Genomic DNA, 14,778 nt, shown 5'->3' with positions numbered 1-14,778 from the left:
CTAAGTGGGGTTGTAGGGATACAGAGAGTGCCAATTAGCATGAAGGACGTGTTGGAAACATGGATTCTCCCACGTCCTGGTAGTTCACCCATCCCAGTTGTGTTCCTGTGCAAGTGCACTTAACTGAGGTGTTCCACGAATTGGTCTAGCCATCCAGACCCCAAAACCTTAAGGTGTTAGGTGACCTCAAATTATCCAATTGTAGAAACCTCAACTTGCCAAGATTCAAACCCAGTCTCACCACGTGCAGCTGGTTCTCTCTAGAAGTCTGAATTGCATCTCCAACAGGATAGACCAAAGACATTTGGTTAAAGCACAAAGCCTTAATGCTCTCAATTCTTCAGAGAATAGATGAGATGAGGCTTTCAACGTTGTCGCCAAGCCAGTGGCCACATATGATCTAGACTTAATGCTCTCAAATTACCAATTCTGCATAGGTGAGATGGGATCAGGCTTTCAACGTTGTCGCCAACAAGCCAGCGGACCCCATATGATCTAAATGAAGGCACAAGAATGCAAGAAATGCAACTTGAACCTGGGGTCTCTCGAACCGGTGTTTTAACCACCATGGCAACACTCCACAAAGAGAGAGAGAGTGTTATGTGCACATGTACATGCTAATCCCAAGACTAATCCTTGAAGGGCAACAGATAAAGAACAAGATTAGAACCAGATATAGGAGCTGATGCAGCTTGTATGAGTTAGGAAGCCTTGTTAAGAGGCTATCGGCCAGTGCATGAAAGGAGGATGTTCCTGTCGGCTGCAGCAAAAAGTGATTTGTCTAGGAAGCTGGCCGACAATAGGTCGGCCAGTCCATGAGGTGTTCCATGGCCCATATACAGCACCAATTGCTCATTGTTGGAATCACTCACTCCTATAGGGAGTAGGGTCCATAGACTAGACTGTAGACTAGGTGTTTACCACCTTTGAGGGGTAGCCTAGGGCTTGCCATGATGTACACCTTTTTGTATTATATGAATATACTGAAACTCAGCTATCTCTCTCTCTTTTCTCCATTTCTTTAGCTTGCGTTTTGCATCAACATGTTCCAAGAAGGTGTTTAGGGCTAAAAGAAGACTCCAAGAGCTTCCACATATAGCGTTTTGCCTATAGACTTATGTATAGCCTTTATGCATAAGGCTTATGCATAGGCTATAGGTAATAATGTGACATTGGTATCAGAGCATCAGGCTCAGCAAGGCTAAACACTGATTCAGTCCCAGATGAAGCCATGGAGAGTAATACAAGACACGGAAGAAGTTCCCGCTGTAGGCATATGCTCACTTATAGTAGTGCTATGTGTGAACAGGGCTTAACCAAGGGCACTTTTTCCCATGTGGTTTTTCCCCTTGGACATCAAGTGTGAAAGGACACTCTAACATATAATATTTTGTACTTCTATATTATATGGATGTGGCACACATGCAAGGGTCGACTTGCATTTTGTGGATACCACACTTTTGGCTCTCTCTCTCTCTCTCTCTCATTTCTGTGTGTGAGCTTCTCAACCTTGCACCTAACCCTAAAGTGCAGGTTTGTGTGTGTGAGTGTGTGAGTCCAACACCCAACAATTGGTATCAGAGCTGGGAGCTGGCCCTGGAGTGGTGGCTGTGCAGAAACTGCGGAAAAAAACTGTGAAATTCCGTCGACGCTGTGTTTTTCCGTCGACTGCGAATTTTCGTCGCCGTCCGTCCGTGATTTCCGTCCGCCGGTTCCGTCGCTGCTCCACCATCCAGCCACCAGGAACGGGCGGCACTAGTGGGGAGCCCACCACCACCGCCCAGCTCGCGGGCGGCACCGCCCCTGCATCCGGCGGTTACAGCAGCAGCCGGCGGCGCTCCTGTCCGGCCTCTGCATCCGGCGGTTATACTCCAGCAGCCGGCGGCCGCTGCTGTCCGGTGGTTATAGTCCTCTGCATCCGGCGGCCGCTCTGTCCCGACCGCCCGCCATCGCCGTTCAGTTCCGGCCGACCACTCGCCATTCCGGCCGACCACTCGCCATTCAGTTCCGCCCGGCGTCGCCCACCGGTTTCGTTCCAGTCGGCCGTTGCTGTTCCCTTCCCACGGCGCCCGCGTAATCCTTCCTACGTCACGGCCTTCGTCGTCGTCGCCCTGACCCCGCTCGCCGTTCAGCTCAGGCCGCACTTTCCCTTCCGTTCCGACCAACCATGCCCGCCGTTGCCTCCCGTGCGTGCCCGTTGCCCAACGCGCCTGTGGCTGGTACGCTCCGGACGTCTACAACAGCCGCAGTCGTCCTGAGCCCTCCGTGCTAGTGCAAGGCCGCCGGCGGGTCCTGCCTGACACCAGCCCTCTGCAAACCTCTTCGTCGACTGCAGGCGGGTGTTTGCTCGCTCGACACCTCCAGCTGGGCCCCGTCACCTTCAGCGCCTGCTCGCCCGACGCCTATGCACCGTGCTGCTTCCGCCTGGGCCCCGTCACCTTCAGCTCAGCTCCCCGTTGGCTGCCCAAAGCCATCCGCCGTCCAGCTGCCTCCTTGTGCTCCTAGCCTACACTCTGCAAGCCTGAAGGTATTTCTCTGTCAAAATTTTTTATCAAACCCAAATACAAAATCTGCAGCCATTGCAGTGCACAGGTCATATGCCGATTTTGCAGACAATGAAATTGCAGATGAAATTTGGGGGTTTTTGAAATTGAGGTCAAAATCAGCAAATTGAACCTCTCTAATTTGCAGAAATTTGGGGGTTTTCAAAATTGAGGTCAAAATTGGCAAATTGAAGCTCATACATTTGCAGAAATTTGGGGCTTTTGTGAAAATTGGCCAATTAGATGCACATTGAAGCGATTGGAGTGCATAAAAATTGGGGATTTTCTGATTGGAGCATGTAATTGGGCATTACAGCTTCGATTTGTCGCGTATGTATACACATTGAGTGTAATTGGACAATTTGGTGCAGGTTTACACTTGCTTTGGTTTGCAGGCATACATTTGCGCAGGACATTTGGTTGCCTGGCAGTGCACATTGGTGCTTGGTTTGCTTGCAGTTATACTTTGTTGACATGTAAAGGGAATTGGTAATGTCATACTTATTGCAGCCAATGGTGCCAATATATGTATGAAAAATGTATTGTATGTTCCAGGTATAAAGAAAAATCTGCTCTCCGTCTCAGCCATAAACGATCAAGGCTTAAAGGTTGAATTTGAAGATGGGAAGTGTTTGGTAAAAGACCCATCAAAGGGTTATGAAATAGTCACTTCTGGAACACGATACAAAGGCTTGTATAAGCTGGACAGCTATGACAAGCGCAATTATGATGCAAATACAGTGGCTGCCCACACTCCTGCTATGCATGATGCAGAGCTATGGCATGCTCGTTTTGGGCATGTAAATTTTCTGAGTTTGATGCTTTTACAGAAGCATCATATGGTTGATAATATGCTGCCTCTTGAGTCTCCGCCAAGGCAAGTATGTGAGGGGTGTATTTTGGGAAAGATGCATCGGAAACCATTCCCCAAAGATGGAGCTGTTAGAGCTGAAAATAAATTACAGCTCATACATAGTGATGTATGTGGTCCAATGCGGACAACATCCATAGGGGGGCATCTTTACTTTGTCACATTCATTGATGACTACTCCAGGTTTGCTTGGGCTTACCCTTTGAAAGCAAAAGAAGATGTGTTTACATGCTTTCGACATTTTGTAGCAATGGCTGAAAATATGTGTGCATGTAAAGTCCAAACACTTCGCTCAGATAGAGGTGAGAATACATGTCAAATGCATTCAAGGATTATATGCTTCAAAAGGGCATCAAACACCAATGTACTGTGCCTTATACACCGCAGCAGAATGGTGTAGCTGAGAGGAAAAATAGATCTCTCATGGAGATGGCAAGATGCATGGTAAAAGCACAAAAGTTGCCTCACAAATTCTGGATGGAAGCTATAATGTGTGCAACTCATGTGTTGAACAGGTGTCCAACAAAAGCTTTGAAAACCATAACACCATTTGAGGCTTGGTATAGCCGAAAGCCAACAGTGGATTATATGCGTACATTTGGGTGTTTGGCATATGCACATGTGCCAGAACAACTCCGAACAAAGCTTGATGACAAAGCAATTAAATGCATTTTTGTGGGCTACAGCAATGAAAGCAAAGGATACCGTCTTTATAATCCAACTACACGAAGGATTTTTGTAAGTAGAGATGTGGTATTTGCTGAAAATTCAGAACAGCCCATGGTCAGCTTGTATAAAAATAATGATACAGGCATACAGGACATGTTTGATGGACTTTTACCCATTGCAATTAGGGGGGATTCAGATCAGCCAGCCCCTACACAAGAAAATCCACATGTAGAACATGTGGACCAGCCAGCCATTCAGCCCCCTTCTGTGGAAGAAGTGGAAGATCTTGTCAGGGAAGAGCAAACAGCCATAGACACAGCCAAGTCAGTGCCAAGATGGTTGCTGAAAACTTTGCAAGAAAGCAAACTTGCAGCTCCACTCACAGGTAGAACAAGGGCTAGTTCCAGCCATGCTTTGAATGTACATCGTGGGGAGTCTGCATTCGCAATGGGTGGTCTCTTTGATTCAGAAGAGCCTTCTTCTTATGAAGAAGCACATGAGAATGAGCATTGGTTGCAAGCTATGCAAGCTGAAATTTCTTCTATCATGAAGAATAATACATGGGATCTTGTGGAATTGCCTAAAGGCAAGCATGTAATTGGCACAAAGTGGGTGTACAAAGTCAAAAGAAAGTCTGATGGTACTATTGACAGGTACAAAGCAAGACTTGTGGCTAAAGGCTACTGCCAGAAAAAGGGAATAGATTATGAAGAGACTTTTGCTCCTACTTCGAGAATGACCACAATAAGATCAGTGATTGCATTGGCTGCCCATAAAGGATGGAAAGTGCATCAATTGGATATCAAAACTGCATTCTTAAATGGGGATTTACAGGAGGAAGTATATGTAAATCAGCCCATTGGTTTTGTAGTTCCTGGTGAGGAACATAAAGTATGCAGGTTGCACAAAGCATTGTATGGGTTAAAACAAGCTCCAAGAGCTTGGTATGATAAGATACATGCTCATCTAACCAGCCAAGGTTTTGAGAATAGTTCAGCTGAAAGCACATTGTATGTGAAGAAAACCGATGCCGATATTCTCATAGTCATCTTGTATGTAGATGACATGCTCATTACAGGTACAAGCAAAGCACAAATTTCAGATTTCAAAGCTGATTTGAAAGCTGAATTTGATATGTCAGATTTGGGGCCTTTACACTACTATCTCGGCATACAGTTTATGCATACAGATGATGGCATTGTTATGCAGCAAACTAAGTACATAAAAAGTTTGCTAAAAAGGTTTCACATGGATGAATGTAAGCCCATTTCTACTCCGGTAGAACCAGGTGTACGGCTTACTATGCATGATATTGGAGAGCCTTTTGAGGCTGGCCTTTATAGCCAGGCAGTGGGATGCCTCATTTACTTGTGTAACACGAGGCCAGACATATCTTTTGGGGTGTCTTTGTTGAGCAAATTCATGCACAGCCCAGGCACAAAGCATTGGCAAGCAGTCAAACGCATTTTTCGTTATCTTAAGGGTACCCTGGATCTTGGTTTGTTCTATCCCAGGGGGGGCAGCTTGTAGCTTTATGCATACAGTGATTCAGATTGGGCTGGTGATTACGATACCAGGCAATCCACCAGTGGGAATTGTTTTTTTCTTGGCAGCTCATGCATATCTTGGTTGAGTAAAAAGCAACCCACTGTTGCTACATCTACTTGTGAGGCTGAGTACAGGGCAGTCTTTACAGCTACAGTAGATTGTGTATGGTTGAGGAGACTATTGGCTGATCTTCGTGAGTGTCAGCAGACACCCACCACCATTCTCACTGATAGCCAGAGTGCTATGGCTGTGGCACGAAATCCAGTATTTCATGCACGTACCAAGCACATAGAGATTCATTATCACTATGTCAGAGAGAGGCTACATGCAGGGGAGATCAGTTTATCTTATTGCCCTACACAGGATAATGTTGCAGATCTATTCACAAAGGCTTTATCTCGAGAAAAGTTTGAAGCTTTCCGCAAAGCTTTGGGCTTACTCTCATACAGAGAGTGATCTGCTACCTTGTACAGGTTCACACTTCCACTATAGGGGGGATTTGTAGGCATATGCTCACTTATAGTAGTGCTATGTGTGAACAGGGCTTAACCAAGGGCACTTTTTCCCATGTGGTTTTTTCCCTTGGACATCAAGTGTGAAAGGACACTCTAACATATAATATTTTGTACTTCTATATTATATGGATGTTGCACACATGCAAGGGTCGACTTGCATTTTGTGGATACCACACTTTTGGCTCTCTCTCTCTCTCTCTCTCATTTCTGTGTGTGAGCTTCTCAACCTTGCACCTAACCCTAAAGTGCAGGTTTGTGTGTGTGAGTGTGTGAGTCCAACACCCAACACCCGCTAGGTTGGTTTTAGGTGTTCCACAAGACCCAAGGGGAATGGTAGTGCTGTGAGTTAGGTGCCACTTGGGGCATAGCAAGAAAGGCTTTCAGGCAACGGTTCCAAGCGAGGATGATCCTCCAAGGGGTGGAGTGAGAGTGCCAGACTCAATACTCAGGAATAGAAAACCAGAGAAAGTGTTCAGGGACAGGGCATGAAGGGATAGGGGACAAGATGGAACAGATGCTTAGATCTTCATTGGATTTGGAGACCGGGTATGGTTTTCAGTGAAAAGGTTGCCAAGAAGGGAAGGATGACAGGTTTGGGACTCTAGGAAGAGACAAAGGGATAATGACAGTCATCCAAGAACAGAAGTTGGCATCCCGTCATCAAGTTTAGCAAAGGGGGATGCTATGTGCATGCACATGTACATGGTAATCCTAGGACTAATCCTTGAAGGGAAACCGATAAAGAACAAGAGTAAAACCATATATAGGAGTTGGTGCAACTTGTATGAGGCTTGAGCAGGGAAGCCTTGTGGAGGACTTAAGAGGCTGTCGGCCAGTGCATGAAAGAAGGATGTTCCTATCGGCTGCGACAAAAAGTGAATTTTTGTCTAGGAAGCTGGCCAACAGCAGGTCGGCCAGTCCATGAGGTGTTCCATGGCCTTATAAGGCACCACTTGCTCATTGTTGGAATCACCCACTACTTTAGGAAGTAGGGTCCATAGACTAGACTGTAGACTAGGTGTTTACCACCTTTTGAGGGGCAGCCTAGGGCTTTCCATGATATACACCTTTTTGTACTATACGAATACACTGAAACTCACCTATCTCTCTCTCTTCTTTCCATCTCTCTTGCTTGCGTTTTGCATCAGCATGTCCCAAGAAGGTGTTTAGGGTTGAAAGAAGACTCCCAGAGCTTCCGCATGTGAGAGAGAGAGAAAGAAAGAAAGAAAGCTGCATTAACGTCTACTAGAGGCCGAACTCGACCTATGAGACAAATCAATGTACAATTGTCAATGTCTTCCGGATGTCCAGAAAAAAAGAGGACAAAATGAACATGAAATAAACTATGAAAGTACTGAGCTAGTGGGGGGGTGTGATGGATGGAGCACTACTACTAGAGGCTGTGTATGCAACCTATATGCGCAGGGTATACAAGAATGCAATGCAGATCTGTCTAGCTCCAACCAGTACCATAATGGGGATGTAATGTGTGATGCATAGGCGATGACGAGGCAAAAATACCTCGGTCCCTCTGATGTAGTCAGGGAGTCTGGTAGCTTGGTGCTCTCGGTCTCCGTCTGGCTCGGAGGTCCGCAGTGCGCTGAAGTGTAACCCCCTCCTGTGTCAGGATAGGCACTGGGATAGATCTCTGGAAGAAATCACTGAGCTAGAGTTGTCGCCCACCTCTCCCTATGGTATGAGTCCGTATAGCAGTGTCTCTAGCAAGAACTGGCCAAACCTGTGCTGGTCTGCAGACTCCATGATCTGGTGGAGTGAGGGATGTCCACTGAAGATGGTGGTGTATCTCTCTCTAATGACACTATATGCTCTGCATTTGCATACATAATGTTCCTCACTCTCAACCTCCTCATGGCATAGTCTGCATATCCTCTCTGCTCTGGGGATCCGTGCTGCCCTACCTGCCTCAATCTCAAGCTGGTGTGATGACACTCTGAGGTGGCCAATCACCACTTGGGCACTGTGAGGCATGTACACATCCGTGTATCCAGGTCTCTGTATGAATCCATCCGCTGAGATACGCATAAACTGATCTCTGAAGTATAGCATCTTCGGCAGTAGAGGCTGACTGGGTGTAATCCAAGTCTCTTGAGTGTATCGTTGCCATAAATCCTGCCGAAGGACTCTGTTCCTCTCACTGTGAGAGAGCTAGATGTGCGGTGCATGTATATCATACTGGAAAGGTGGCAGATGATCTATATGTCAAGACCATGCTGAGTGAGCCACTGTATCATCTGTGAATACCATGATCTCCTATCTCCATTCTATGCGAGCTGCCTGGACGCCTCAAAAGCTCTATGTGAGAGTCAATCTGATGGCATATCTCTGATCCTCTGTATGAAGCAGATCATTTGGAAGAGGGCCTCTACTAGCATAGGAGGTGGAGCAAACTCCGTTCGGACAATGTCATGTGGGTTTGCTGCGGATCATCCGAGAGAGAGAGAGAGAGAGAGAGAGAGAGAGAGAGAGAGAGAGATTATTGTCTTCAAAAGACCCAATGGGTCTATGAGACCAAAAGTCCTACAAGGGTTCTATGCAATATTGAGCCATGGAAAAGACCAAAAGAAAGTAAAAGATGTTAGCCTTAGGGTTAGCAAACCAGCACCTATGGAGGGTCATGGACATCCATAGTGTATGTGCAGAAGAGAGAGAGTGTGAAATGTAACAAACTGAAAGCAGATAATTTCACCATACAATGTTACAAGGTACATTGCTTTTATAGGTTGAATGCCTTATCTTTCTCAACACTTTACTCATGGGGCAGTGACACTTGGCTAAACTAATGACATCATTGCTTACACACACAAGCACTTTAGTGGCTATAAGTCCTTGTTCACACACACTTACATACTTTCACCTCTAAGAGGTGTTCACACACACAAACACTAATAGGGAGTGTTCACACACAAGAAACTGCGAATACTACCCAACAATCTCCCCTTCGGAGTTAGGGTGGTGTTATGAGGAATAGCCTTCATACTTAAGGTGATTTGGACTCACTAGCAGCATGTGATGCAAAAGATCACAATGGCCATACTTGTCATGATACAACAGATCACAGTCAAGCTTGCAAATGGAGCTTGATCACACATAAGATTCTTTAGCTTCCAGAACTATCCCCCGTCTCCCCCTCTAACCCACCTTGCGATTCAAAACAGGGATAACATAGGAATGGAGTCTTTTATAAAATAAGGCGTTTACACACACAAGGTTTATTTAATTCAGATTTAGGGGGACATCTCGGGCAAAGAAACCTCGACTCAAAACATAAAGATTCTTCAAAAATCCCATCCGCCATCTACCTTGGAGAGAGAGAGATCAGAGAATGTGGTAGTGAAAGCTTTTTCCAGTACTGGAGTAGAGGTTTCTGCTGCATCTTGAAACTCTTCATCTTCCTCTGCTGTCACTAGGTTGGTATGATTCCATTCTTGCACTTTTGCCATCTACTTGTAGCATCTTTCTTTGGTGTGTCCCAGGTTCTTGCAGAATGTGCACTTGATTGCTTTTCCCTTGGGTCTACCCTTCATTTTGGACATGTAGGGGCCCTATGTCATGATTGGCAGAGCTTGCTCTTGAAGTCGACGATCCTCATCAATGAGGATAGCCACCATGTCTTCATATGGCATCTCTCTAGACACCCAAAGTTAAGACAATACCTCCTTGTACCCTTCCATCTCTTCCAAGTTGGAGAAGAGTATAGTTTTCTTGTGACTTGTCATCATCATCAATGTTGTCTTTTAAAGCAGCTAGTTGTCGGAGGGAACCTATGGAGTTGAGGTGCTCTTGCAATGTGTGGTGTTCTTTCATTTTCAAACTATAATAATTTTGCTGGAGGAACAGTCTTATTCCCGAATAGATTTTCAAGATTGTCACATACCTAATTGAGATTGTTGGTGTTAGATATCCGTAAGGGCGTTACCACAAGAGGGGACGGCCTCTGGCTCACCACCCAGCCATAGAGGAAGAATGAGGATTGCCCCTCATCCCCCAGGCTATATAGTGTGTGGCCTACCGTCCACACTAGCCTGGCCGTCCATGACTCCGCATGGGCGTCCTCTCCCACTGAACCCCGGACATGGCCATCCGGTCTGCCGTCGGTCACAGGCATTACAGTGTTAGATATCCGTAACGCCGCTACGGGCGTTACCACAAGAGGGGACGGCCTCTGGCTCACCACCCAGTCATAGAGGAAGAATGAGGATTGCCCCTCATCCCCCAGGATATATAGTGTGTGGCCTGCCGTCCACACTAGCCTGGCCGCCCATGACTCCGCATGGGCGTCCTCTCCCACTGAACCCCGGACATGGCCATCCGGTCTGCCGCCGTCGGTCACAGGCATTACAGCCTACGTGACATTACCCCTCCCTTAAGAAGAGTTTTCGTCCTCGAAAACAAACTGGGGAAACCTTTTGGAAATTGCACTACGGCGTTCCCAGGTTGCTACCTCCTCATCCCTATCTGTCCATTTAACAAGTACCTCCTGGTACACTTTATGTCGGGTTTGTCTATCACGATACTGTAGAATCTTTTCAGGTTCATGTGGTATCTTTGGTGGCTCTATCAAGTCCACCAAAATCTCTGGAGAAACTGCGTTCTCTAACCCGTGAACTGATTTCTTTAGTTTACTGACATGGAAGACAGGATGGACTTGAGAACTCTCCGGTAACTCAAGTTTATATGCTACGTCCCCAATCTTCTTAAGGATTTTAAAAGGACCACAATATCTCGGAGAAAGTTTATCACACTTTCCCGTTTTCATGGTTTCTGACTGCGTAGGAACCTTGAGGAATACAAAGTTACCTTCTGCAAAGGTCACCTTTCTTTGTCCTTTATCCGCATAAGTTTTAGCGCGATCCTGAGCGCTACGAATGCTCTCACGTGCGGCTCTGAGCATATCATTCATATCTTCAAGGAAATCCTTGACAAATTGAATCTTCTCCTTTTCTAGGCCTACAGCCATCGGAGATCTCGGTTGGAATCCATACATTAACATGAATGGTGTAAATCCAGTCGCTGAGTGTTTGGAGCTGTTATAGGCAAACTCCAATAAGGGCAAGTACTCTTCCCAATTAGCTTGCTTCTTACTAACATAAGAACGCAACATATCCTCTAGAATTTGGTTAACTCTTTCAGTTTGACCATCAGACTCCGGATGATCTGTCGTACTCATACTCAGAGTAGTATCCAACTTTTTGAAGACTTCCCTCCAAAAATGACTGTTGAACTTTCTATCTCTATCCGACACTATATCTGCGGGCAGGCCATATAGCTTGTAGAGATGTTCAATAAAGAGTTTTGCCAACTCTGGCGTTTTAACAGTTTTCTTCGTGGCAATAAACTTTGCCATTTTAGTTAACCTGTCCACTACCACCCACACCGAGTCATTCCCTCGACTCGTCTTGGGTAAACCGGTAATGAAATCCATGGAGATGCTTTCCCATTTCCCTTGAGGAATCTCCAGCGGATGGAGTAGTCCTCCAACCTTAAGACGTTCATGTTTATTGACCTGGCACTTATTGTATTTCAGCACATAAGTCTGGACGTCCTTAAACAAACTAGGCCAATAAAACTGTCTTTTTACTAGTGCATAGGTCTTCTGAATCCCAGGATGACCCGCACTTGGACTATCATACTCACGTACCTTTTTCTCTATCCACCATAGATCTATTCCCATCTCCCATTCTCTCACCATCTTCCCTTGCGCCACAACTTGACATTTCGAGCTTAGCACAAGCTCTAGGAAGGGGAGTGTCACAACACTTGCACCCGCAAACATCACATACAAAACCTATGTGGGCGAAAATTTTCAAACTTTTGCCGAAATTCCATAGAGTTGGTGTCAAACCCCCACCGGGTCTCCTCGTTGAACGCTCTTGGTACAAGACTCGAAACCTGCAAACAAACCAAACAAACAAGACGGGGGTGTAGGCCTAACTCACCTCCCAATCTCGACAGCCGTGGGCTAGCCCACAAGTCGTGGCTGTCCCCACCGAGCCACGAGTTGAGCTAACTAGATGGACGTACTGACCAATCCCTTCCTCATGATGTCCCATACCGCCACGAAGCTACCCTCGCGGGCCTCGAGATTGCTGCTGGCCTCGGCTGCATGAAGCAGGTGCACGGCTGCACTAGATCCAAGCTCCTGACCATAGAGCTCTCACAAAGACACGCGAGACTCTATATGACTAATGACTAACCTTGGCCACCCTTTTATAGGCTCTTGGCCGGTCATCGGGCGTCCACACATGGACACTCGCCCGTCCATACTTGGGTGCCCGCTCGTTAGTCTATCCCTAACTCAGCTCGTCAATCAGCCTGCCTAGCTCCAAGCTTCCCCAAATCTCGAAGCTAGTCTTGTGTGCTTGTAGCACACGGTAGATACACACTGTGCACATGACATACTCCCCTTCCTCTAAGAGCTCACTCCTGAGCTCACTAAAAAGCTAGAGTAATCTCTCTGAAGAGTAGTCAATGTCTCCCATGTAGCGTCCTCCTCAACACGATCCTTCCACTTGATCTTGTATTCCGAGATAAGCGTATTACGCAATCTTCTTTCACGAAATCCAAGAATCTTTTCAGGTTTGTGTGGAACAAATGTCATGTCCTCGACATCTATGATTTCTTGAGGAGTAACTAACTGGTCTGTTCCACCCAATACTTCCTTAAGTCTACTGACATGAAATACAAGATGAACTTTCACATGAGAAGGCAAATCCAATTCATATGCAACTGAACCAATCCGTCGTGTAATACAAAATTGTCCACAGTATCAAGGGGATAATTTCGGAGATCGACCTGTCCGTAAAGTCTCGGAATCTTTCGGAACTCGCAAATACACCATCGTTCCTTCAGAGAACTCTCTGGGTGAACGATGTCTATTAGAATAAAATATGTCTCGGTCTTGGACACTTCTAATAGATTCCTTCGCAACTTGTAACATTTCTTGCATATCTTGCAAAAAATTACGTGCTGCATTATGCTGAAGTTCTGAGAATCCCACTGTAACAGGTGATCTAGGTTGAAACCCATACATAAGCATGAAAGGACTAAAACCTGTACTCGTATGCTTAGTACTGTTATATGCAAATTCTAACATAAGAAGATAATCCTCCCATGAACTATCTTTTGGATACATATGTCCGAAGCATATCCTCCACAATCTGATTCACTCTTTCAGTCTGGCCATCAGATTGAGGATGATATGAGGAACTCAAATTCAAAGTTGTTTCCAACTTCTCAAAAACAAGTTTCCAAAAATCACTCGTAAACTTGAGTCCCTATCACTGACTATGTCCTGCGGCTCTAAACAATTGCTCGATAAACTGCCATGCTAATTGCGTAGCTGTAATGGTCTTCCGGGTTGGTAAAAATCTAGCCATTTTTGTCAAGCAATCTACCACAACCCAAATAGAATCGTGGCCTTGATGTGTTCTTGGCAATGCGGTAATAAAATCCATGGAAATACTTTCCCATTTATTACCTGGGATTTGCAAAGGATGCAACAACCCAGCCTGTCTAAAGCGTTGAGCTTTATTTGCTTGATAAACTTGACACTCGAGAACATAATCTTCTACATACCCTTTCATCTTTGGCCAATAAAAAGTGTGTTTCACTAACGATAATGTCCTGTGTACCCCAGGGTGTCCAGCAGAAGGGGCGTCGTGACACTCCTTAAGAATCTTGGACCTAATGTTCGGGATCTGTGGTACACAAATTTTGTCATTACGGAATAGTAAACCATTCCGAATCATCCACTGGCCTCCTGCAGCCTGAATGGTAGGTTGCTCAGTCATCGAGTCTTGGTCAATCAATGAGCTCCTGTCTTGGATCTTCTGCCAAAATGGACCAAAATAACTATATCAGTCTTGCAAAGCCCTCTTAATGGCTGAAATAAGTCAGTAGAAATCTCAGTGAACGACTAAGTATTCACCTCTCTAATTCGACTAAGCGTATCTGCAACACTATTCATGGACCCTTTTCTATAACGAATCTCAAAATCAAAATCTTGGATTAACTCAGTCCAACGAGCTTTTCTTCCTCTCAAATCATTCGCATCACACACATACTTGATTGACTGATGATCAGTCAATACCACAAACTTGGAGCCATATAAATAATGTCTCCAAACCTTGAGAGCGTGAATCACAGCATAAAGCTCCTTCTCAAGGGTTGGCCAATGAGATTGAGTGTCGTCTAGCTTTTTACTTTCAAAAGCAACAGGTCTACCATCTTGAAATAGAGCAGCCTCGATGGCATAGTCACTGGCATCAGTTTCAAGAACATAAGGCCGACTAGGATCGGGTAATGCTAAGATAGGTGCTTCCTTGACTTTATCTTTCAAAAGTCTGAAGGCCATAACCAGATCGTTATTCCAAGTGATAGGCTGATTTGACTTACGTGCACGACCTTTCAACAAGTCGGTCATCGATAGTGTGAGCTGAGAGTACTCCCGCACAGATTTCCAAAGAAAAACAACAAAACCGAGAAAAGAACAAAGTTGTTTCACTGTTCGTGGTATAGGCCAGTCCAGAACCTTCTGAACTCGGTCATAGTCAATGCTCAATCCATCTCTAATGATCTTGTGTCCCAAGTAAATGATGTCTGTCATAAAAAA

General features: G+C 45.5%; 1 protein-coding gene across 2 annotated transcripts in view; it reads left to right on the top strand.

Annotated features, from left to right (window-relative positions):
* LOC147619083 (putative mitochondrial import inner membrane translocase subunit TIM21) overlaps positions 1 to 14,778 on the top strand; it is a 75,175-nt gene that overhangs the window by 43,968 nt on the left and 16,429 nt on the right. The window lies entirely within an intron of this gene.

This window comes from Cibotium barometz, chromosome 34, assembly GCF_041138505.1.
Source record: "Cibotium barometz isolate CiBa-2024 chromosome 34, ASM4113850v1, whole genome shotgun sequence".
Taxonomy (NCBI): domain Eukaryota; kingdom Viridiplantae; phylum Streptophyta; class Polypodiopsida; order Cyatheales; family Cibotiaceae; genus Cibotium; species Cibotium barometz.
This window is presented reverse-complemented; position numbering and strand designations above follow the sequence as displayed.